Source organism: Lissotriton vulgaris, unplaced genomic scaffold (assembly GCF_964263255.1).
Source record: "Lissotriton vulgaris unplaced genomic scaffold, aLisVul1.2 SCAFFOLD_1976, whole genome shotgun sequence".
Classification (NCBI taxonomy): Eukaryota; Metazoa; Chordata; class Amphibia; order Caudata; family Salamandridae; genus Lissotriton; species Lissotriton vulgaris.
Window position 1 is genome coordinate 183,563 of NW_028245914.1, and position 25,046 is coordinate 208,608.

Genomic DNA, 25,046 nt, shown 5'->3' on the forward strand with positions numbered 1-25,046 from the left:
TTTAGGTATAGAAGAGGGGCTGATTAATATCCTGAAAGAGCTGCACTGGAACACCACGGCTAAGGTCCGTTTCAGCCCAGAGGGGGGGCGAACTGATCAATTTCTATGTTCAGGGGGAGTAAGACAAGGGTGCATATTAGCCCCTTTTCTTTTCTCCCTTTACATTAATGCCCTAGAGAGTGCCCTCACCGCCCTAGAAGTTGATTCCCCCAAAGTAGGACCGCGTCATGTCCCAGTACTATTGTACGCGGATGACGCGGTCCTGCTGGCCAGGACCCCAAGGGCTTTGCAACTCCTGGTGGACGGATTCGTTAAGTTCATGGGGGACTTGGACTTGTCTGTCAACCTAACAAAATCCTTTGTCATGGTGGCCGGTAAAAAACCTACTAACAAGACTGTGTTCAAAATTGGGCCACAGACTCTGGGCAAAGTAAAGACCTTCCCCTACTTAGGGCTGCTAATGGATGGGGACATGCTATTTAATCACCTGCTCGAGGCCCATTGCACCAAGCTTGTGTCCTCAATTGGGGCTATTTTGAGCTTTGCCCGTAGATTGGGACGTTGGTGCCCATAAAACAGATAATGGCACTATATGCCTCAATCAGTACAGCTAAGGCCCTATATGGTGCTGAGATATGGGGCTTTAGGGACTGTAAGCAACTTCAACAGCATGAAGATACATTTTTTCGGAGAATCTTAAAAGTTCCGCAAGCCATCCCTGCGGAAATTGCCCATGATGAATTGGGGATGCCATATATCTCTGACATTGTTAAACTAAGGCCAATTATGGCATGGATGAGAGCTTGGACTAATCCAGAGGCAGCTCTGACCAGGGAAATAATTACAGACTGCTTACAAAGAGACAAGGCCCTACAAATCCCTTGGTTGAAATATGTGAAAGATTCTTTGACAAGTATTGACCAGGGACAGATTTTTAATGACCCCTCCTTGATTGTAAATAGTTGTAAAATGAAGGTAAAAAAATTGCTTTTAGAAAAATATGTTGCTGACAGAAGACGTTGTGGCCTGGCAAAGAAATCACGAGCAGCCTATGACCTTGTAAGAAATGGAGGGGGAATGGAATCATATCTGTTTCTTATGTATAGCCAAAATGATCGTTTTTTAATGTGCCGTTTTAGGCTCAATTGGTTACCAAATATTTTAGCTTACCCTGCTGGTTTTACTGTATCAATTGAGCAGAAGGGTGCCTGCGGCTGCGACAATAGGTCTCCGCAGGACACCCTTCATTTTGTACTTTTATGTTCATTTTATAGCAACCCCAGGCGATTGTTTTTGGTAGACATTTTAAAGAAGCAGAAATTCCGCCAAGCAAGAACTGCATTGTTGTTTTTACAGAAAGCCACTGATCCCCACACCCTATGTGCCATTTTAAGCTTTTTAAAAGTAGCATTAAGATTGAGGAATACAAGAAATGAATTAGTGTTGTAAAATTATATGTGCCCCGCGAATCATATCCTCTCTTCTCTATCGCTGTTTTTAACATGTAAAGTTAAGGAATGAAATGTAATGAAATCTAATGAAATTTTATGTAATGTGCTTTTATGAGGAATTTTTATTCTTCGAAATAAAGATTTACTGACTGACTGACTGACTGACTGAATTTCTTCATACATTCACTGCACTGGAATGGTTTTTCCCCTGTGTGTGTTCGCTGATGACTCCTGAGAGTTGAGGAATCACTAAAACTACTTCCACATTCATTGCAATGGTATGATTTTTCCCCAGTATGTGCTCGCTGATGTCATTGGAGATGTGACAACCGAATGAAGCTCTTTACACATTCACTGCACTGGAATGGCTTTTCCCGAGTGTGTGTTCGCTGATGACTCCTGAGTTTTGAGGATTGACTAAAACTACTCCCACATTCATTGCAATGGTATGGTTTTTCCCCTGTGTGTGTTCGCTGATGTCTCCTCAGATGTGAGGAATTACTAAAACTACTTCCACATTCATTGCACTGGAATGGTTTTTCCCGTGTGTGCTCGCTGATGTTTTTGGAGATGTGATAACTTACTAAACCTCTTTACACATTCATTGCATTAAAATGGCTTTTCCCCAGTGTGTGTTCGCTGATGACGCCTGAGATTTGAGGATTGACTAAAACTACTTCCACATTCATTGCAATGGTATGGTTTTTCCCCAGTATGTGTTCGCTGATGTGATTGGAGAGTTGATAACTGACTAAAGTTCTTTACACATTCATTGCACTGGAATGGTTTTTCCCCTGTGTGTGTTCGCTGATGTATCCTCAGATGTGAGGAATTACTAAAACTACTTCCACATTCATTGCACTGGAATGGTTTTTCCCCTGTGTGTGTTCGCTGATGACTCCTGAGAGTTGAGGATTGACTAAAACTTCTTCCACATTCATTGCACTGGAATGGTTTTTCCCCAGTATGTGTTCGTTGATGTGATTGGAGATGTGATAACAGACTGAAGCTCTTTACACATTCACTGCACTGGAATGGTTTTTCCCCTGTGTGTGTTCGCTGATGTCTACTCAGATGTGAGGAATTACTAAAACTACTTCCACATTCATTGCACTGGAATGGCTTTTCCCCTGTGTGTGTTCCCTGATGACTCCTGAGAGTTGAGGATAGACTAAAACTACTTCCACATTCATTGCACTGGAATGGTTTTTCCCCTGTGTGTGTTCGCTGATGTGATTGGAGATGTGATAACCGAATGAAGCTCTTTACACATTCACTGCACTGGAATGGCTTTTCCCCAGTGTGTGTTCGCTGATGTGATTGGAGATGTGATAACTGACTAAAGCTCTTCATACATTCAATGCACTGAAATGGTTTTTTCCCTGTGTGTGTTCGTTTATGTACTTGGAGGTCTGATGACCGACTGAAGCTCTTCACACATTCATTGCAATGGTATGATTTTTCCCCTGTGTGGGTTCGCTGATTATCTTTTAGGTGTGTTAACTGACTACAGTTCTTCATACATTCATTGCAATTGCACATTGCTTCTCCCGTGTGTGTTTGCTGATGGTTCTTTAGTAGCGACGACAAACTAAAGCTCTTGCTGCATGGGAATGATTTTTCTTTCTTGGTTAGTGTCTGTGAGTCGGGTTTATAATTGTCTGCATCCCATGACTGTGTTTCCTGAGGAGCTAACATGGTTGATGAAGCACTTGTGTTATTCTCACATTCCCGGTGTGTGTGTGTGGTATTTTGGGATGGTTGATTTCAGATTTCACAATGAAATAGAAGATTCGCCAGCTACATATATTATTATCTTGGCAAGTAAAGCTTCTTTGTAGGTGGGTATGTCTTTAGATTGCATAATAGTTTTGTGTGTTACGGGTAAAGATTAGTCTTCCTTCTGGTCGATGCAAATTAGCACAGTCTGTTGTAGATCAAGGACCCTCTCTTTCTATTACCCTTCAGTTGTCTGGCTCCACTCCCTTGTGTTTTTCTCGTGCTCATGTGGTTTGGCCAGAAAGAGTTTATAATACTCTTAGCACGCTGAATGGTGGTATGCCATCATTACAGGAAGCAGAGCAATGCTGTATCCACCTCATACCAAACACATGATCAAAGCTGGTGGTGCAGGCCTGTTTCTACAGGAGGTGGTTTGTCAGTGTTGTTGCCTTAATTTTCTAGAGGTCATTTCTTAGTCATGTTGCGTGCATCCACTGATATGCTCTTGACTGCTTCTTCCAGGATCTATCAGTTTATGTTCAGGGTCCTCAGTCTCTGACTGTGCAGATCTTTTCCTGAATATTGGAGCTTATTTTGTCTAACCACTTTTTTCAGAATTGCACGATTACTGTCATTCTTCACGATCCTTTGTGCATTCAAGGCAGGTTTCCTATTGGATGTAAAGAGATTTAAAATCATTAAATGGAAATGTAAGAGAATGTGAATACACAATATTTAACTAGTTGTAAAAGATATCTCTTCTTTACCATTTATGAAGGTTACCAAGGGCTATTTCACCATACACAGATATTTAACTAAATCTTTCATTGAACATGTCACTCTTACTTACTTCAGAAAAGGAGGTGATTTTCCAGTGTTCACAGAGTAACTTAGTACAGAAAGAGTGCACATGGAGTGCCCACTCGCTAGAGGTACAGCGTTCGGAAGATGCAACATGGCCAAGATTTGATTTAAACAAGAAGGGATTGTGGAAAAAGAGATGGATCAGGATCTGCTGCTGTCACTTCAGTTTCAGGAAAAGTATAACAACGGTAACCCTTTCAAGAACGGTATCACAAACAAAACTCTCAGGAAGTATATAATAAAGGTAACGCTCCAGGAAGTATATAAGAAATGAAGCTCCATTCACTCTCTTCTTGACAATACTTTCCTGTTCACACTGGAGCAGCTGAAGTTACAACTCCTGTCTTTACTTTTCTGTTTGTTAAGTTATCTTTGCCAGTTTCCTGGGGTTGGTTCAAGCATTTGTGGGAAGATTACAGCATTGATTATAGAGATTCCATCACAACCTGTAATATACCTGCAATATCTCTTCTGCAAATGCGTCTGCTTTTTGTCTTTTTCTACCTTACCATGGCATCTGACTTAATGTTTTCCGTTTGGTGCCAGCATGCTACTCTGTGGGTGGGTGGAGCGTTGGCAGAATGGGACAAGATGTCTGTTGCTTGAGGGGGAGTGCAGAATTTATACCTTTGGGCATTTCTTGAAATCAGCTTCACCTTACTCCCTGTTCATCGCCTTCCATACTCCCTTGTGTCTGCGTACTCGCTCCACAGGGTTCACTTACAGCTAAAGCAGAGGAGTGACTCGATGCACACAGCAGACATCAGGTAATGATCTGACAGACAAATGGCCATGCTTGGCAGTACCAGGATCCCAACCGTCAATAAAGAGGCTCGCCAGGGACATACAAACGGAGGAAGTGCACAGGTAGCTACTAATGAGGTACAAACAGAGTAGGCGAACCTGTAGGTATATGCTTCTTTTTCGGTCTGTTTCAGGACTTTACTGGGCTGGGTATTGGTGTGCACTATATCTTATTCCTGCGGCTGATAGTAGCACTTGCTGCAGGGGTGTTAGCACAACACCTGGAGACTGCCTGCCTTGAGGGGAAGGTGAGGTTCCAGGCGTCAGACAATATCAGCAAGGGACATAAATGGATCCTATGAAACACAGCGGCAAAAGAGCCGGGTCTTCCACTGTTTCTGGATCAGTAAGTGATATTGACTCTTTCTAAGGTTAGGAGGCATAGAGTTCCATCGGGTCGGAGCTAAGACATGGAAGGAGGAACCTCCCGTTCTGGCTCTGCTGTGACGAGTGATGTGGGCCAGGTTTAGATTGGCGGAGCGTAGTGTTCTGCTGGGCTTGTAAAATTGCATCCAGGCAGCTAGGCTGGGTTCTCCTTGCTTGCATAGGATTTTGTGTGAGATGGATAGAGCTTTGAAAGCTTTCCAATAGTTCAAAAGTTGGGAAGCAGAGCTGAATCGGTTCAGAACAGATTTCTTTGAGCCCAAATAGAGATATTTGCAATAGTCCAGGAGCAAAATGACAAGGCACTGTACAATCAGTTGGCAGGATTGCCAGGAAAAGTGTCCTAATATTGGTTTGAGGTTCCTTAGGGTGCCAAAACAGTGACCTGCTAGAATCTGGACACCGGTTTCAAAGGATGAAGAGCTATCCATCCATACCCCAAGGTTTTCTACCACCACTTTAAGTTCGATGGGTACATAGTATTTCTGGACATCATTGATCACTACAAAGATGGGTATGTCTGCCGAGCAGGAGTTAGGTTTTAAACAGTTGTTGTGCATCCATGCCGCCACCGCTGTTAGACAGTTTCTATATTTGATACAACCGCTGGTCAACTCTGCTGACAAGGAAATAATTAGCTGAGTGTCGTCTGCATACAACACTGGTGAGATTCCAAAGGAATTAACAACTTTACCAGAGGTCTGACGTGAATAATAAAAAGGGTAGGACTGAGCTCCAAACCCTGGGAGATGCCAGGAGCCAGTCCTCTGTGTGATGAGACGATAGGGGGGTGCTATAACTTGAAAGGACCACTCCTTTAAAAAGGAAGTAAACCAGGCCAGACCTTTGCCCTGTACCCCCAGGTCAGTGAGGAGAGTTAACATTATTGCATGTGAGACAGTGTCGAAGGCCGCACTTCAATCTAGGAGTATCAGAGCCCGGGATTTGCCAGCATATACAGTACTGTAAAGGGATGCAGCAACTGTTAAAAGAGCAGTTTCGGTGCTGTATGATCTAAATCCATTTTGGGAACAATCTAATATTTCATATTGTTCTAATATTTTGGTTGGGAGATTGTTTACATGTTTCTCGGCATCCTTGGACAGAAACGACAGAAGAGAAATGGGTCAATAGTTTTCTGGCTGAGTGGAATTTAGCGAAGACTTTTTTAGAAGAGGGATCACCTTGGCGTGTTTCCATGATATTGATACTTCTGAAGTGCTCAGCGTGAGTTTGGCTAATTCTAGAAATATGGGTGTGACGCTCTCCTGAAATTTCAAAATATAATCAGGTTTAAATGGGTCATCCGTAGATCCAGATTTCACTTGACGCATTAAGGTAGGAATAGAATCTGCGTCAAGTAGAGCCAATTGGTCCAAGGTAGCCCATTGCGCGAGGTAGCTCCCTGTGTCAAGAGAGACAGGTCTGACTGTTTTCTCACCCCTGTTAAAGTAAAGATAAAGATCATTGACCAAGCTTGCTGCAGTGGCTGTTAGAAGCTTCCGATAATCCAGGAGTGGAGGTGGGTTTATTCAGGTGTTCACAATAGAGAAGACTTCCTCAGAAGGCTTACTGCTGTTTTTGATTTGTCTGCAAATATTTCGATACAGGCTGTTTTAATCAGTTTCTTATAGCATTTAATCGCTCTCAAGTATGGCATTCATGCAGCAGCATGATAGGATTTGTGCCAAGCGCACTCTATTTCTTAGAATTGCTTCTTTTCCGAGCAATGCTTCATTGAACCAAGCAACTGGCCCTTTTTGGCAGCTATTTGTTTAAACTGCCTGTTGCACTGTTGTGTTTTTAGTTAGGGGATGGGTCTATACCTTAATAAAATGTTCTCCGTTCTTTGCCACATCACCCTATTTTAACCACCACATCTTTTTGCGTTTTTGTGTCTTCTCTATGGTCTTGTGTTTTCTAAAGTGAATGTGGGTTGATCCAACCCATTACCATATCACAACGAGAAATTGATGGCAATCCAGGTATAGGAGTTTGGTTCTTACCACATATCACTGTAGCGTTCTTCTTCCGTTTTGAGTTCCGTATCCGTTTACTTTTTTTGTGACTTAGGTACCAACTTACCTCTGTGAAGTTGTAGATAGCCTGCCACAGTATTGGCCTTTAGAGCCCCGGCTTGTTTTGTTGTTCATAAGTTAGTAATTGGGGATGTGAACATGGGCTGGTCTTTAAAATTTCCCTTTGACCCTTCCTCTCCCGGTATTGTTGTAGCAGGAATCAAATGATCCAAGGCAGAATTGAGCCATGCTTTGGTGGAAGCCTTCGCACATTCTATATTGGAGTCTAATAGAGGCACACTCCTTTCGATAAACCTTGAAAAGGCAGATGGGTCCAGTTTATGCCACTACCTCTCGTGGGGTTACCGGTCATGTTTTTTTCAATACTAGTAGTATCTATCGTCATTGGCACCAAATAATGGTTTGACCAGGTCCCTGGAACAGGGGGAGCAGTTTGAAGGGTGGCTAGGTTGGAAAAAATAGGGTCCAGCAGGTGGCCGGCCTCGTAGCTGAATGTTTTACTAACTGAGCTAATTGGAAAGTGGCCATGTCATTAGTAAAGTCCTGGATTTATTTATTGTTGATTAGATCAAGATAAAGATTCAAGTCTCCAAGTATGTTAAAGTTGGATTGTTGAAGTGAGTGCAAGGTAGAAAGCTCTATTGGAGATTCCCTGGACTGTTTAGAGGGACCTGGCAGTCTATACATAAGAAAGCCTGAAAAGGTCAAAGTTTTGCTAAAAAGGCAGTTTAAATGGAATGCTTTCACAGTCCTAAATAAGGCCAGGGAACAGAATGCACTTAATACAGGTTCTGTGAATGATTGTGATACCAACCCATCTGCCACAGGGTATATCACATCTTTGAACGAGATATCCTGGAGGGAGAGCCCAAACATGTTCTACATATGTAGATTGAGTGAGCCATGTTTCTGTGAGGAATAAGACACTGAGCTTGTGATCCAGGACGGGGATATCAGCATAGTGGCAGGTCAGTGCGCGAAAGTTAATTCTGTGCATTTTTAAAGTTAATGACATTGAGTTAGCCTTAGAGGAAGTAGTAGCAGAATTAGTGAAGTTACCCTTAATAGTTGAAGCAAAACGACAATGTCTGCAGTGCACTCCGGCCATGCCGTTTCCCCAAAGGTGAACGGGTGTAGGCAAACCTTGGTGCAAAGTGGCCTGAATAACAGCGGTTAAGGGGCAGAGTGGGTAGTCCTAGGCGATGTCAAAGGAGCAGGGGTTCTGGACTCAGGCACTGACAGGCTTGCCTTAGGTGCACCTTCAGCGCATCCGAACATTGACTGCCATTTTATAGCAGATCGGGCTCATGGAACTTTCCCCAGGTGAAGCCACTAGACTGCTAACCTCTCAGATCAGTAAATCTTTATTTCGATGATTAAAAACCATCATAAAAATACATATCTACAGTTAAAAAATTATTTAAATAGCATTTCTGAACTTTTATCTAAAAATTAAGATACATAGTTATAAAACACAGTATACATTCATTCCTTGATAAAAATCATTAGCATTACCCTCTTGTCATTCTTAAAATTGTAGCCACTTTTAAAAAGTTCATAATGGAGCATAATGTTCGCATATCGTTTGCTCTTTGCAAGAAGAGTAAAGCCGTTTTGGCATGTCGAAACTTAGCCTCTTTCAAAATAGCCACCAAGAATTTGCGTCGAGGCATCTGGTAAAAAGGACACAAAACTACAAAATGAAGGGTGTTCTGCGGGGACCTATTGTCGCATCCGCAAGCACCCTTCTGCTCAATTGTTAAAGTAAAACCAGATGGATAAGACAGTATAATTGGTAACAAATTGAGCCTAAAACGACACATTAAAAACCTGTCTTGCGCATTATACATTAAAAATAGATAGGGTTTCATACCCTCACTATTACTCACAAGACAATGAGCAGTGACTGATCTCTTCACCAAATCAATACCAGTTCTGCAAAAAGCGAACTTTTCTAGCAGCAATTTTTTGATCAGTGGTTTACACGAGCTAGAAATTAAAGTAGGGTTGATGAAAAGGTCCTTCCGTCCTACATCTTCTAGCGTAACTTTGACATAATTAAGTTGCAAAAAGGGGGGTTCACCCAATATCGTCACTGGGACCTGCGTATGTATATTGCTGAGCGAGAGGGGTCCCAGTAAACACACAGAAAATTATTTACAAACCATCAAGAAAAGTCAATTATAAAGACAAGAAGGTCAGTCTGCTAACATTGTTTTTATTTACAATGTAGCTAAGCCAATTATTAGGGCAAACATTCTAGGTATAACATTTGCAATTATAGTAACGTGCCCTGGAAAAGGGGAGAGGGGAAGTGTGCAGTGAGTGTAGGAGAGGGTAAGTGACATAAAAACAAAGCCAAAAGGCTACAATCAATCGAAGACTCTTAAACTGATTCAGATTGTCAATGACCATAAGTTCAGTGATAATACTACAAAGTAACATGCTTCATGAATGTAATCAATAAAGTAATTGTTGGAATGAAGCTGAAAACACAAAAAACAGTCGACGTTTCGACCCCTGTTATAAAGGCAGGCTGAAATTGATCCCTTGCTATGGGGTCTTCATCAGGACGGGAGACAGGGACACAAACCTATTTGGTACAAAAGAGGGTTTTACCATTAGGAACAGATCCACAGAATTGTAATTAAAACTAAAAAAACTCAGCACATCAAAGTTGGAGAAAACAAGACATACCAGGGATGCTTGTTTTCAAGGGAGGAGAGGGAACTAGTACTCCCACACGGCAGGCTCGGTGGAGCCAGAGCTGGGGGGCCAACCTCTGGTATCAGACATGACTGAAGGATAAAAGAAGAAGCACCATTCTGTGGAGGGAAGAATTCATGCAATGGGTAAGCTAGTGCCAAGCAGTTTCAATAGTAACTGGACAAAGTGGAATGAGTGAACTTACAATGAGCACCACTTATAATTCCAGACGAATTAAGATGAGTCGGGAACACCGTAAGATTCAAAAGGGGGGGCCGCAGGATTACATCAAAATAGAGTCTCTAAGGAAGAAAAAGGGGGGTGGAAAAGACCATCACTAATAATGCCACATGCCAAAAAGGCTTTGGAGAAATTCAATCGGGCATAAAGGTACAGAGGTAAAAAGCTAGCCTACTCCACTCTGCAGATTCACGCGTACCTGGTTGATCAAACCGGCATCTGTCATTAACAGAAAACGAAAGTCTCCAATCAAGTTGTTCGGAGAAACGGAGGCCAGTATGTAGATAAATAGCTGGGTCAACAAATGGAGGTCTCGGAGGAGGGAAGGAAGAGACCATCATTAAATGAGCCATGGGTCAGGAGGCCCTTCAGACAAAGGAGACAATTCAATCAGGCATACCGGTAACGAGTTGCATGGTGAAATCTCCGAGCTTGCTGGGAGTCGCGTACCTGGATATTCAAAACGGCATCTGTCGGTGACAGAAAACGGGGGTCTCTGTTAGAAATGTACGGAGATAGTGGGGTTCTTAGGTGGGTTGCAAAAAGTAAGATCAAAGATATACCTGCAGTGAAGGGAGTTAATCCGAGTGTCACCGGCAGCCGCGTAGCGAAGTTCGCGTAGCGGAGTCAACCAAGGGATTACAAACTGGAGTTGCGATCACGTGGTGTGGATCGTCATAAAAATAAAAGAGGGCAAAAGTGATGGATTGGGAAGCGTCATCCAGCGGCCATCGTAGAGTGGCTAATGGTATATGAATAAAGTTTCACGGGGATAGAAATACTTTGGACATCGTATTATTACTAACAAGGAGCATGTGAAAATCGTGGATGTATGAAAAAATAGACATATACATGATAAACCTAAAACGGGGAAGGAACTCAGAATTGGCTGGTAGCATACTCCAATTTAAACAATGGACATTTCAAGTTAGCATAAAACCTAAGGTGTAAAGTGGATTGACCATGAAAACATGTATTTGTCACAATAGTTGAACAAGGAATTAAAGATTATCTGAAATATTGTAAGGACCAGCACCAAAGTAGGGCGTACCTGTCACATGACGGTATAGGCCAACCAGGGGTGGTAGTAGGATCTGAAAATGCACAATCATTAAACATAGAGTGATGTCATATATTCGATATAGAATCTATTAACTATTAACCAATGCAAATGTTTCAAAAAAGGGCGTACCTGTCACAAGACGGTAAAAGGCCATATAACAGTTATTGCCTTATGTTATAACATGCCAAATTATACAAAATATAGACAGTTCTTATAATTAATGTCTTACGGAGTGGGAGCCAGACCTCACTATCGGAGTAACGCTAGCTGGGAAAAAGAACTGTCATATTCATTGAGTCCATTGTTGATAGAATCAAAGCAAAACATCCATTTGAGCTCCCTTACATTAAGAATCTCTGCAATGTTACCGCCTCTGGGACCAAGTGTCACCTGTTCTAAGATGACCCACTTGAAACTTTCTGGAGAGTGAGTAGCAGATTTGAAATGTTGCACAAGAGGTGCACCCTGAACTTCACAACGAATCTTGCTCATATGTTGAAGAATACAGACCTTGGCTTTTTGTTGGGTCTGTCCGATGTATATCAGGTCACATGGACACAGAATGGCATAAATGATGTTAGTAGAATTGCAGTTGGTATGAGATCTCATAGATGTTTTAATGTGCAGATGCTCAAACTCCTTAGTCTGTATGGTGCTCTCACAGGCCTTGCAATGACCGCACCGATAGTGACCCACAATGGGTGGTAAATTCCACATAGATGACAGAGTAGGGTCTTCCGGACTTCGTAGGAAGGAACGAACCACAGAATCACGCACACTCTTGCCCTTTTTAAATGCATGAAGGGGGGGTTCTTTCTGATGTATGTCATCGGCCACTAGTGCCCAGTGTTGGTTAATGGTGCGTTTTATATCATTGCTCTTTGTGGAAAAGGTGGTTGCGCATACAATGCGATCATTTAGAATGTCAGGTTTGGTCTTGGGAATAAGCAAGTCTTCCCTAGGGTTAAACCAGGCGCGTTTTCTGGCCTGGCGAACAAGTCTTTTAGGATAACCACGTTCTAGAAGACGAGTTGATAAATCTTCAGATTGGGCCATGTAGTGATCTTTGAAAGAGCAATTTCTTCGGGTCCGAAGAAACTGCCCGAAGGGTAGGTTATCCCGGAGGGCCCGGGGATGATGGCTCGTATACTGTAACAATGAGTTACGTTCGGTGGGTTTGCGATATAAAGTAAAGTAGTGGTGCTGGTCCTTACAATATTTCAGATAATATTTAATTCCTTGTTCAACTATTGTGACAAATACATGTTTTCATGGTCAATCCACTTTACACCTTAGGTTTTATACTAACTTGAAATGTCCATTGTTTAAATTGGAGTATGCTACCAGCCAATTCTGAGTTCCTTCCCCTTCCCCGTTTTAAGTTTATCGTGTATATGTCTATTTTTTCATACATCCACGATTTTCACATGCTCCTTGTTACTAATAATACGATGTCCAAAGTATTTCTATCCCCGTGGAACTTTATTCATATACCATTAGCCACTCTACGATGGCCGCTGGATGACGCTTCCCAATCCATCACCTTTGCCCTCTTTTATTTTTATGACGATCCACACCACGTGATCGCAACTCGAGTTTGTAATCCCTTGGTTGACTCCGCTACGCGAACTTCGCTACGCAGCTGCCGGTGACACTCGGATTAACTCCCTTCACTGCAGGTATATCTTTCATGTTACTTTTTGCAACCCACCTAAGAACCCCACTATCTCCGTACATTTCTAACAGAGACCCCCATTTTCTGTCACCGACAGATGCCGTTTTGTATATCCAGGTACGCAACTCCCAGCAAGCTCGGAGATTTCACCATGCAACTCGTTACCGGTATGCCTGATTGAATTGCCTCCTTTGTCTGAAGGGCCTCCTGACCCATGGATCATTTAGTGATGGTCTCTTCCTTCCCTCCTCAGAGACCTCCATTTGTTGACCCAGCTATTTATCTACATACTGGCCTCCGTTTCTCCGTACAACTTGACTGGAGACTTTAGTTTTCTGTTAATGACAGATGCCGGTTTGATCAACCAGGTACGCGTGAATCTGCAGAGTGGAGTAGGCTAGCTTTTTACCTCTGTACCTTTATGCCCGATTGAATTTCTCCAAAGCCTTTTTGGCATGTGGCATTATTAGTGATGGTCTTTTCCACCCCCCTTTTTCTTCCTTAGAGACTCTATTTTGATGTAATCCTGCGGCCCCCCTTTTGAATCATACGGTGTTCCCGACTCATCTTAATTCGTCTGGAATTATAAGTGGTGCTCATTGTAAGTTCACTCATTTCACTTTGTCCAGTTACTATTGAAACTGCTTGGCACTAGCTTACCCATTGCATGAATTCTTCCCTCCACAGAATGACGCTTCTTCATTTATCCTTCAGTCGTGTCTGACACCAGAGGTTGGCCCCCAGCTCAGGCTCCACCGAGCCTGCCGTGTGTGAGTACTAGTTCCCTCTCCTCCCTTGAAAACAAGCATCCCTGGTATGTCTTGTTTTCTCCAACTTTGATGTGCTGAGTTTTTTTAGTTTTTTTGTTTTAATTACAATCCTGTGGATCTGTTCCTAATGGTAAAACCCTCTTTTGTACCAAATAGGTTTGTGTCTCTGTCTCCCGTCCTGATGAAGACCCCATTGCAAGGGATCAATTTCAGCCTGCCTTTATAACAGGGGTCGAAACGTCGACTGTTTTTTGTGTTTTCAGCTTCATTCCAACAATTACGTTATTGATTACATTCATGAAGCATGTTACTTTGTAGTATTATCACTGAACTTATGGTCATTGACAATCTGAATCAGTTTAAGAGTCTTCGATTGATTGTAGCCTTTTGGCTTTGTTTTTATGTCACTTACCCTCTCCTACACTCACTGCACACTTCCCCTCTCCCCTTTTCCAGGGCACGTTACTATAATTGCAAATGTTATATCTAGAATGTTTGCCCTAATAATTGGCTTAGCTACATTGTAAATAAAAACAATGTTAGCAGACTGACCTTCTTGTCTTTATAATTGACTTTTCTTGATGGTTTGTAAATAATTTTCTGTGTGTTTACTGGGACCCCTCTCTCTCAGCAATTTGACATAATTAAGCCATGGGATTAACGGCCCCTTGTCCCTTTGTAAACAATCTGCTACAATTATTCTGCTTAGTTCTGCCTCAGGATTTTCCCATATTCTAAGCCATGCTACCATGGGGCTCAGCTTTACCCAGTCTATAATGTACGGGCTTCCCAGTTCGCTGTGTGCCATTGCAGCTGGAGTGCTCTGCGGGATCTTAAGAATCCTCCGCAGGAATTTGTCTTCCTCCACCTGCAATTGTTTTGCGTCCCCAAAGCCCCAAACCTCTGCTCCATACAGGGCTTTTGCGGTGCTTATGGAGCCATATAGATTCATCATCTGTTCTGGACACCAACGGCCCAGCCTTCGCGCAAAGTTTAATATAGCACCATTTGAGGAGACCAATTTTGCATAGCGCTCCTCAATCAGAGTGTTTAATTTAAGTGCCCCATCAAATAAAAGACCCAGATAGGAAAAAGTCTTCACCGTCTCTATAGTGTGAGTCCCTATTTTAAAACCAGGATTCCTACAGTGCTTTTTTCCTGCTAGCATCACAAAGGACTTGCTCAAATTCACAGACAGGTCTAGGGTGTCCATGAATTTTACAAATCCATCGATCAAGCACTGTAAGCTCCGCGGAGTACGGGCAAGCAGGACCGCGTCATCCGCGTACAAAAGTACCGGAATATGGCGGGTTACGGCTTTTAGGCTATCTGTGTTCAGGGCAATAAGAGCTCTATCCAGATTATTAATATAAAGAAGCTCCGCGGAGTACGGGCAAGCAGGACCGCGTCATCCGCGTACAAAAGTACCGGAATATGGCGGGTTACGGCTTTTAGGCTATCTGTATTCAGGGCAATAAGAGCTCTATCCAGGTTATTAATATAAAGAGAGAACAAAAACGGAGCAAGGATGCAACCTTGCCTCACCCTGAGAGTGCATGGAAAAGGTTCTGTTCTCCCCCCCTCCATACTGTAGCGGACCCTGGCGCTGGTGTTCCAGTGTAGTTGTCTAAGAATATTAATCAATCCAGGGTCAGTTCCCAAGTCGCTCATTATAGCCCATAACTTGTTCCAATTTACATTATCAAAAGCCGCGGCCAAATCCATGAAGCCCAAATAAATTGTTTCGCTACTGGCCTTTGTATATTTGGCGACCAGTAAATAAAGGTTAAGGCACTGATCGCTTGTTGATTTTCCTGCCCTAAAGCCGTACTGGGTGTCTACTATAGTGTGGTGCTCTTCTGTCCAGTGCAGAAGTCGGTCTAGTACTACCCGGCCCAGGATTTTGGCAGAGACATCGATCAACGATATTGGTCTGTAGCATTGGGGGTTATCTCTACTTCCTTTCTTGAATATGGGGACAATTGCTAACCTCTCTCACTCTGTGGCCAGAACAAAATGGCCACTGATGAGAACAGTAGCTCAACTACAGTGAAGAACGTCCAGCAAATCGCGCCCGCCACACAATCTAATTCATAGGATTCAGTAGCAGCACATAATGTTTAAGAATGTTAAAATTTAGTGACACCAGTTTTTAAAAGCGCCTTGTGTCTAGCAGCAATGTGTCACCACAAAGACAGTGTCTGTGCATTGGCCGCCTTTTTATGGCCACCTTTTATGGTAGATTGGACTTTGACCTTTCCATGAGAGGAGCAGAACCTGAAAAAGCACAACACTTAGAGGATGCCTGTCTTGAGGGGGGAGGTGAGGGTCCAGATGTCAGACAATATCAGCAAGGGGCATAAAAGGATCCTAAGGAACACCCTGCTTCTCGGGCATAGCCACAACAGATCCAAGGTTCATTTGCTATCAGTCCACTCTCTCAGATTCCCTTTCCTGTGCCTCTGGGACTACAGCTGCTTCTAGGCCCCCTTCCTGTAATGCTTGTTCTCTCTGATACAACATTGATTGCAGACTTGAAGAACGATTTGGAGTTTGGCAGAGCGGTTATTGCATCACAAATGTGACAGATATCCCAGTCCATCTTACTACAATTGTCACTGGGTTAAATGCACTTCTAATATGGCGGGCGGAATACACATCACCTTTGTGATGCAGTAACCTGTCCACCAAAATCTAAATAAGACCCTTGGTGTGCATCGTGTCCAGTGTCTTTTAAGTGTCACCCCAAGCAGAGACCACCATCTGCCTATGCCCCACTGCACCAGTATTTCCTGCACAATAGGGACAAGCTTCACTTTATTGCACCAGGTGTACAGTATAAAGCAGGCCAAGTACCTAATGCAAATTGAATTCCAGCACACAGCTGTAAGAGATGTGGCTGCTATTCCTGGCTATTATTGTTTCATTAAACTTAACCTGTTCCCGATTGCCAAGCCTCGCTGTTCTACTTTTTTAATAATCAGAACCTGCTTCAATACAGCAATGGTCACAACCTTCCACATTATCTGCAGTTAAGGAACATCTATCTCTCCTTTTTGATGACATGAAATTACAAGATTTCTTGTTGAGTCCTAGGTCACCACATTCTAACAGATTCATATACACCACTTACAATGAACCGTGGAAGCTGCTGAACACTAAAGACAAATTGACAGGATTCATTTGGAAAAGTCATTGCCTGTTGTGGACAAAGGCATGACTACATTGTCAACTCATATATTCTTTAAATAATACTGTATCATATGCATTCAATGTTATACTTAATGACACTTCTCTCTTACAGCATGGGCAAAGTCAACTGAGAACGATTATGTAATTGAGTGGAAATTGCATGTGTTAAAATCAAACCGTGTGCCATGGAAATATCTAAACACAACAGAACGGTTTTTGCCTTATAATTTAACACGCACACAAAGACTGATGGCAAAAAAAGATGGACGATAACCTGTTCTACACAGGCTGGCTCAGTCATACATCACAGTTAGGTATGGAAGTTTAGGGTATCCCAAGGTATCTGGCAAAGGGTACTCCCACTATAGTATAGGTACTGTTAGGTAGGAATAGAATATTATATATTTATATAACCACACAGTAATGTTATAATGGTTGAACCTTTTCCACGATTCCACTAGTAAAGCAGAATTGTGTGTTAGGACAACAGGACGTGAGAGCGTAGGGACTGAGTCTATCTACAAAGTACGTTAGTCCCTGTTGGGCCAATCCTGCTAGCTCACAGTGCCTCACCTGAACTCCTAGTCTTCCCAGAGTAACAAGTGATTTCAGCAAACTCTAACACGACCCTCTATCCCCAAGGGAACTGTGGAAACAGATCCTCACCTTTGTTACTCACTTACTCACTCATGCACGCCCATTGTAAACATAAGAAAGACACAAAGAAAGTTTATGATAAATTTATTGAAACTATCATTGTCTATTAGGAAGCAAATATGCTGCGATCATTAGGCAAATGCAACTAAACATAGTAATTAGAATTACTACCAGACTGTATAGGACACACATCCTAACTATGTCAAATTATATATCTGTCTAGTTCTATCTTTATTTTGGGAGCACAGGGATATATTTGCGATCTGGGATTGGCCCAAGACCCCCATTTCTGGTGTATGTATTTAGATGGTCTGCATCATGAGTGTAAACTTAGTTTATGCAGGGCTGCATGTCAGGCACTGCTGTTGTTCCAGATCAGTCCTCTCTGCCGGAATTCTTCTCTCTGCCCCCACGGGGACAGAACACCATTTATGTCGTTAAACAATTGTGCTGGATGGGGCACTGTGAGCTAGTTAGAAGCCAGGCCAACAATTTCTGATCAAACGTGTGAACCACATTCTCATATTTTGACATTTATGCAGTCCAGAATACACAGTCCTACTTAATTTGTAGGAACCACAGCACATTCCCACGGGTAGGACACAGGCAAAAAGGAATTGGTTTTCAAGTCAGTACAAAAGGAAAAGAATATTCTTTCAAATTCAAAGAGATAACTTGCTACAGGGAATGAGGGGGCATTCAGTAAAGAACTGTCAGGTGAAAGACGTGTCTCACAGCACCCATTATACTGAGTGTGTTGACTTGGGTAATGTGCCCCTGTTGGACTCAATGTAGCAGCAACCACCATTTTGGAAGGGGACACAGATGTTCCTAAGTGCATAAATCCAAATATCATGGGGTCTGTGTTCTTAGCTAGCCTTGAAGGGAGGAAGGTCATTACCCTGAAGGATGCAGGTGCTTACGGGACTATTGTTGGGAGGGAGTATCTTAAGCACGAGGAGATTCTCTCTAGTGCGGTGGGGATGACATTGAGTGCCCGTTACCAGAGATGAGGTAGAAATTAATGGCAAGTCTACCACGGCCAATGAAGGGTTGAGCGAGAAGCAAGGCGCAATGATGTGATTGACCCTGGTTACGTGCCAGGAGCAGAAGCCTTCTCATGGATACATCTACGGTTGCTTGGACAGACAGATCAAGCTTACTGTTTTTCTAATTAGATTAGACTGAGATTGTCTTTGTGACAGAATCTCTGCAAATGTCCAAAATCTTGAAGTAGGAGACCTAAAGCCACACCTTGTTAAGTTCTTTCACAAGTGCACTGGAAAATAAACCTTCTGCCCACTAGTCTGGCTCCAAAAACAAGATCAGCAACCACAAAAGCAAAGAAACAGCTCGAGACACAAGGAGGAACAGCTGGATTACTGATAGAGAGCACATGCAGCAACATATGGACTTGTGAGATAGACCACATCAACCTTGCTTAAGACTTTGTGGTACCCATTTCACAGCAATAGTTATAAACGTCAAGTGTGTACGCTTAGATATGACTTTATAATATGGAGTTTGGAAGATTTCAGTTGTAGTAGTAAGTCCTGCTGCCATTGTATCATTTTCTAGAGTTGGAATAATGTCCCTGCGGTGACTTTGGATCAAGAACTGTTGTAAATAATGGCCAGCTATGAAATGCTTCCAATATTGTGTCAGTTGAGGTGTTGAGACATGTGATCAAGAAACCTGTGTGTGCGTAGAACAGTATAACTGAAGCCTGGAGGCTTGAAAAGTTAGAAACTACAAAAAAGCTCTGGTAAGGAGAGCAGAAAAAGTCCAAAGAGACAAGAGGTTACAGCATGGTAAAAAGGTTGGTCCTGTGACCTGCTGGAATCAGAGAGGTCATCTTTGTGAAAATAAACCTGCAAAGGAACCAAGTGCAGTGCAACAAACAGGTGCAGGAAGACGTCCTGAGCATGAAGACGTCCTGACCAGAACAGCTGAAGACACCCAGCAGACCACTCCACCTGAGTACTCTCAGGGAGGAGCTATCAGGTGCAGGAGCTGGAGAAGCATTTTCTTGGGGTCTCGTGATCAGTCAGTGGTGACGTGGCAGTATTACAGGCAGGTACAGTGCTTTCAGGGACACCAATGCTGCAGCACTTCAACTAAATAATCAGGTTACTTTCTTTGAGTAAATGACTCTCGGAGTAGTAAGGTCAAGCAGTCAAGGCATGTTCTGGCACAGGTTAGAAATCAGATGCAGCACAACATAGTAAACCACATACAATAAGGCCAATGCCCAACCACAGCTACAAAGTGAAAGAAGAATTTGACTGTCACCAAGAGGTACAAAAAGGAGCAAGAAAAAATATACAGAAGGTGCCGGGACCCTCTTGGGGAGTTACAAAGTCAAAACAATTTACTGTGTGTCTGAGCACAAAGTGGGGTCTCAAATAATATCAAGTCCCATGTCCAATGATAACTTCGGGGATAGCGATTAGATGCTGTTAGACCTGGCACCATTGGCGCGGGTCTCCCTCCCATTTTTGCTGTTGCCTCATGTGTTTTGCTGGTGTTAGATGCTTTGGGCACTGTGACACTGCTATTCAGAGCCAGAGTGCAAGTGCTCCCTATTGTAAATTGATGTATGGATTAGTGATTCCATGTTTGGCTATTTTGGTTTACTTGTCAGACCCTAGTCTAGTACACTGAGTGTGTCAGGGCGTGTAATCCAAATGCTGCTGGTGGGCCTGCAGCACTGGTTGTGCCACCCACAGCAGCAGCCTTGCAAAATGTGTCTAAGGTCTGCCATTGCAGAGCCTGCGTGCAGTCTGGTACTGTCATGCTGACTGGGCAAGTGCACCCACTTCCCAGTCCCTAAACCTTCCCTTTTCTTCATATCAGTCACCCCTATGGTAGGCCCAAGGGCAGGGAGCATTGTGAGGATAAGGTAGGACAAGCACTGGTGTGTGTGGCATGTCCTAATAGTGAATTACAGCCATTTTCGTTTTTCACTATTGCAAAGGCTACCTGTTCTCCATAGGCCAGAATGGGCTGTTAGAATTGTTACATTTTATAATCCTAACAGGCTCAGAGAACATGGTAGAAATTCGAGTTTAGTTTGCCTGAACTCAGAATAATAAAATACATATTTTAGTAAAGTTTATTTTAATATTCTGTGTTTGCAAATACCACTTTTAGAAAGTAGGTATTTGCTTGTCTACCCATTCAAACCTGCCTCTGCTAGGTTGTGTATTCTTATGCCTGGTCTCTGTGAGTGACAGGGCTGGGGAATTCCAGGAGACAGGCTGAGTCACCCAGTGGTGAATAGAGAGATCTGCATCTAGATGGGAGGGAGGAGTGCAACTGAACTCTGAATAGGGCTGTGCCTGCCTTCCACAATGCTGGCTCCACCCCCTGGGGAGCGGCTGATGTCTTTTTCTCTGCCCAGCAAACTGAAAGAAGGGAAGGAGTCCTGTAAACAGAGTGCTCCAGGACTGTACTTGCCTTCCACATGGCTGGCTCCACCTCCTGTGGGGCGTCTGATGTGCATGCCCTGCACTGTGAAAGGAAAGGAGAAGTCTGGTAAACAGAGTGCTTCAGAACTGGTTTGGATTGGGCAAAGGCCCCTCTCCCCTCAGAGAACAAAGGAATTGGGGGTATAAATATTGGGACCCTGCTCCCAAGAAATTAGATCACTTTTGGACTACAAGAAGAAACCTTTACTGAGGAGAGGAACCTGAAGAAACTGAGGTGAGACTATTCCCAAGCTGATGTGCTGCTTGGGAGATTGGCCTGCAGTGGTTGCCTTACTGCCAAAGGAAGGAGAAAGGAACTTTGTGTACTCTACTTTCAACTTGTGAAGGATCTCCAAGGGCTTGGAAAATAGCTTGCCTCCTGCTGAAGTCTCAGGGACAACAGACTTCACCCCCCAGCTTCCCAGAGTTCTTGGGGAAGTGCCTGCTGCTGTTCTGGGCCTTCTGAGGAACTGCGCGTCGCAAGGAGCTGGAAGCACGACTCAACGAGAAGAAGCGTGTCGCTGTGCCTGCCATCGCAACTCCGGATAAAGCAGGGTGTCGCTGCTGGAACTGTCGCACTGCACCACATCGGGGAGAAGCAGGCCACAACGAAGAAAAAGCGTGTCGCCGTCGCTGCTGCTGCCGTCGCAACTCCGAAGAAGGAGGGTGTCGTCGCTGGAGCTGTCGCACTGCACCGCATCAGGAGAAGAATCTCGCAACGAGGTCGGAGCGTGTTGCCATCGCTGTGCCTGCCGTCGCAACTCCGGAGAAGGAGGGTGTCGCCACTGGAACTGTCGCACTGCACCGCATAGATCAAGAGAACTTCGCATCCTCCGAGAAGCGCGCCGCCGTCGGAGCTGCTGCCGTTGCATCTTGGATGTCGCTGCTGTAGTTGTCACATCGAGTGAAAGCTTCACGCATCGTGGGAGAAGAGCGTCGCCGCTGGATCTGTTGCTGTCGCATCGTAAGGGTGTCGCTGCTGCAGTCCACGTATCGAACCGAGAGCTTCTCGCATCCCCGAGAAGCGTGCCGCATCTGGAAGATCTTCACGTCTTTATTTCTTTGTATCTGAACTTTGCCGTATTTCCCAATGCTGCGACATTGCTTATTGTGGAAGCGCAGAGTGTTGCATCTAAGAACAGAACTGAACTAAGCTCAAATCTACCATCTTAAAGTAATCAGAGTGTGTATTTTCGTCGTTTATGGTCTTGTGGTAACTCTATATAAAGTCTACTTATTTTTTATATAAAACTTGTGTGGTGTCCATGTGTAGTGTTGTCACTGGGTTACTGTATGTGGTCACAACTGCTTAACTTACAGCGCCTCTGAAGTAAAGCCTTGGCTGCTCTCGCCACGCTACCTAGAGGGTGAGCAAGGGTTATTTTAGGAGTGTAATCCCCCTTGCCCTGACTAAAGGAGAGGGTCCCTGCTTGTCACAAGTACCTACCTGTGCTAACCAGAGAACCCCAAATCTAACAGATGCTCTCAGAAGTCTTTAGGACTCAGTGGTTCTTCCTACGTTTGTAAACTAAACTAGCCAATGGGAAATTGGTGACAAATATAAACTGGACAACTCATTGAGCCTGAGTACCTGCTACTGTGTTTCAAGTTATAAACATTCAAAAAATTCTTCCTTGCCCACAAAAACATTTAAGACACAAAAGGACCCACCAAAAAGTTCGTTTTATGGCACCAAGCATCCCAGTGTCCAGTCAGAAAGGCATTGATGTATCTGCTGATGCTTGACAGTGACCCACTGAAGAATACCTGACAGGTGTAATTATTTTGACACTGTATAATTTCCTGTCATATATGCACAGAATTACACACGCATGGTTTGCTTTGGCAGTTTGTATGTGTGGAACTCCAATTTGAACTTTCCACAACTTGGAAAAAGTTAGATTATACTTCAGCAGAATGCTGGGGTAACTCTCCTACCATGGTGGGAAGGCAAATGGATCACCCACCAAACATTGTGGTGTGTACAAGGGTGTCTCAAAGGGAAACTGGGGGAATGACAATATGCACTGGTAAAATGGCATGACACCAAAATGTGATACATTGCCACTATATGCGTTTACCCTTATTTGTTTTTAACAGATTGGGCACTCTGTGCTCAGTTTATCAAGGCCCAGTGCTTGGGTTAGACTAATTAAGACCTCAACTGGTCTGGTAGTTGCAAGGTACTCAATTGGAGATAAAGGCAGTGCAGAGTCAGTGCCCTCTATGGAGTCCACATGAATAGGATTCTGCTGTTGTGTCTTAAAAACTTCCAGTTGCAGTCACTGTTTTCAGCAGTGAAGGAAGTTTGAGGACTGAATCCAGTCCCTAAATTGCTTCAGAGACTGTCAAACACTTGCTTGTCATTGAATATCCCTCGATGGAAGGCATTGCAGGTAGACTCTCTATTCTGCTCCTATCAGTTCAGGGATTCTCAGAATGTTGCTCTTCCGCTTAACAATATAACTGAGCAACGCAAGGGCGACGCTACCTCACCCTTTCACTGTAATCTGTTTGTGGCAGCACTGAGGGGTTAGTCCACTCCTTTGGTTTGAAAGTGTAAGCCTATGACGATGACACACAGCTCTTCCTTACAATGCACCAGGATTCTGACAATTCCATCAGTCATCTGGGGGTCTGCTTGACAGTCATCCATGTCCTGATGACTACTAAATGAATTCAGATGAACAGAGATAAAACGGAAGTTCTTGTTGTTGGTGGAACAACATCAGCTGGGTTGTTGGACCACTGGCCCATGCCGGTTGTAGCTGAAAAGATTAAGAACCTGGTCACCACATTTAACTTTCCATCCTTAAAAGCAAAGGGTTTGCTGTTCTTGCATTTTAGAACCGTGGATCATGATATGATATTGCCATTGCACCACAGCCCTAAACAAGTGGAGGGGGTAAGAGCCTTTATTTCCTACCTCAGCTTGCTGGAAACTACACTGAGAAGACTACAGTGTAGTCACAATATACCAATAATGCTAGAGTTAGGGATGCAGAAATGTCATCAAGTTTCTTCAATGGATTACAGACAAACAACTGATCCACTTTTAAAACCTCTGTCTTACACATCAGGCCTTATACAGTGTGCAAAGGCAGTCCAACCTCGTTGGCTGACGTGTTGGTGCCCCACACTCCCATGTCGCTTCTGCGATCCAGTGCCCGGGTCCTGCGTCATATACTTTCCTTCCAGAGGGCTAAATGTGATATGGGGACCTTTGGTGAACTTAGGCAGCACATACAAATTGAGCTACCTTTGGCCCCTCAACTCATTCCTTCCCACTGTAAAGTCATAATTGTTTCAGGAGAGCTGGGTCAATGTTTTATTCTGCTACCATGCAGCCCTGATGGCTTGTGCTTGTCTGTCTGTTTCAGATCTATCAGTATGTTCTTGGTTCTCTAGTGCCATGACACCTGTGGTCACAGAACAACCAACAGAAAATGTGTTTCTACAGCACCACTGCCCTGGATGATGCTTGTTGTTGTTCTGATGCCTGAGGCCAGCTGGGCTGGAAGGAGCCCGTGGTTTGTGGGCGACTCACAGCTTTGAAGCCACCTCCAGGCAGGAGGTGCCTCTTGCAGGTCTTACAGAGCTTTCTTCCAGTCTGGTGTTGCTCCTTTCCTGACCGAGCAGTTCAAAGTTCAGGTGAGTCAGAGCTGCTCTAGGTCACCTTCTTAATCGGCGTTTAACTAATAAAGTCACAGAGCCAAGACCCCCCTACCCCAACCTACTTCCAGTATCAGCAATAGAAATGGTCTGGTTGTCAGGCACATCAGGGACACAGGACAACCAGCATGTAACAGCGAACAGTCAGACAGACAGACACATACCTGCCCTCCCCACCCTCAGCCAGCAGTATTTCTCTAAGGGGTGAAAGTGAACACAATGGTACCCTGATGAATAATCTGCTGTCATCACAGCCAGTCACATCATTGCATTGTTAGAAGGGTAAATATCTGTCCTCAGTGTGATTGTGGTACACTTCAACCTTTTTTAGTCTCTT

General features: G+C 43.7%; 1 pseudogene across 1 annotated transcript in view; it reads right to left on the reverse strand.

Moving 5' to 3' along the window:
- Positions 1-380: 380 nt before the first annotated feature.
- LOC147666256 (uncharacterized) overlaps positions 381-25,046 on the reverse strand; it is an 89,879-nt pseudogene continuing 65,213 nt past the window's right edge. Inside the window, exon 2 of the transcript XR_015304855.1 lies at positions 381-3,843. The product of XR_015304855.1 is annotated as an uncharacterized LOC147666256 (transcript). The remainder of the gene's footprint in view (positions 3,844-25,046) is intronic.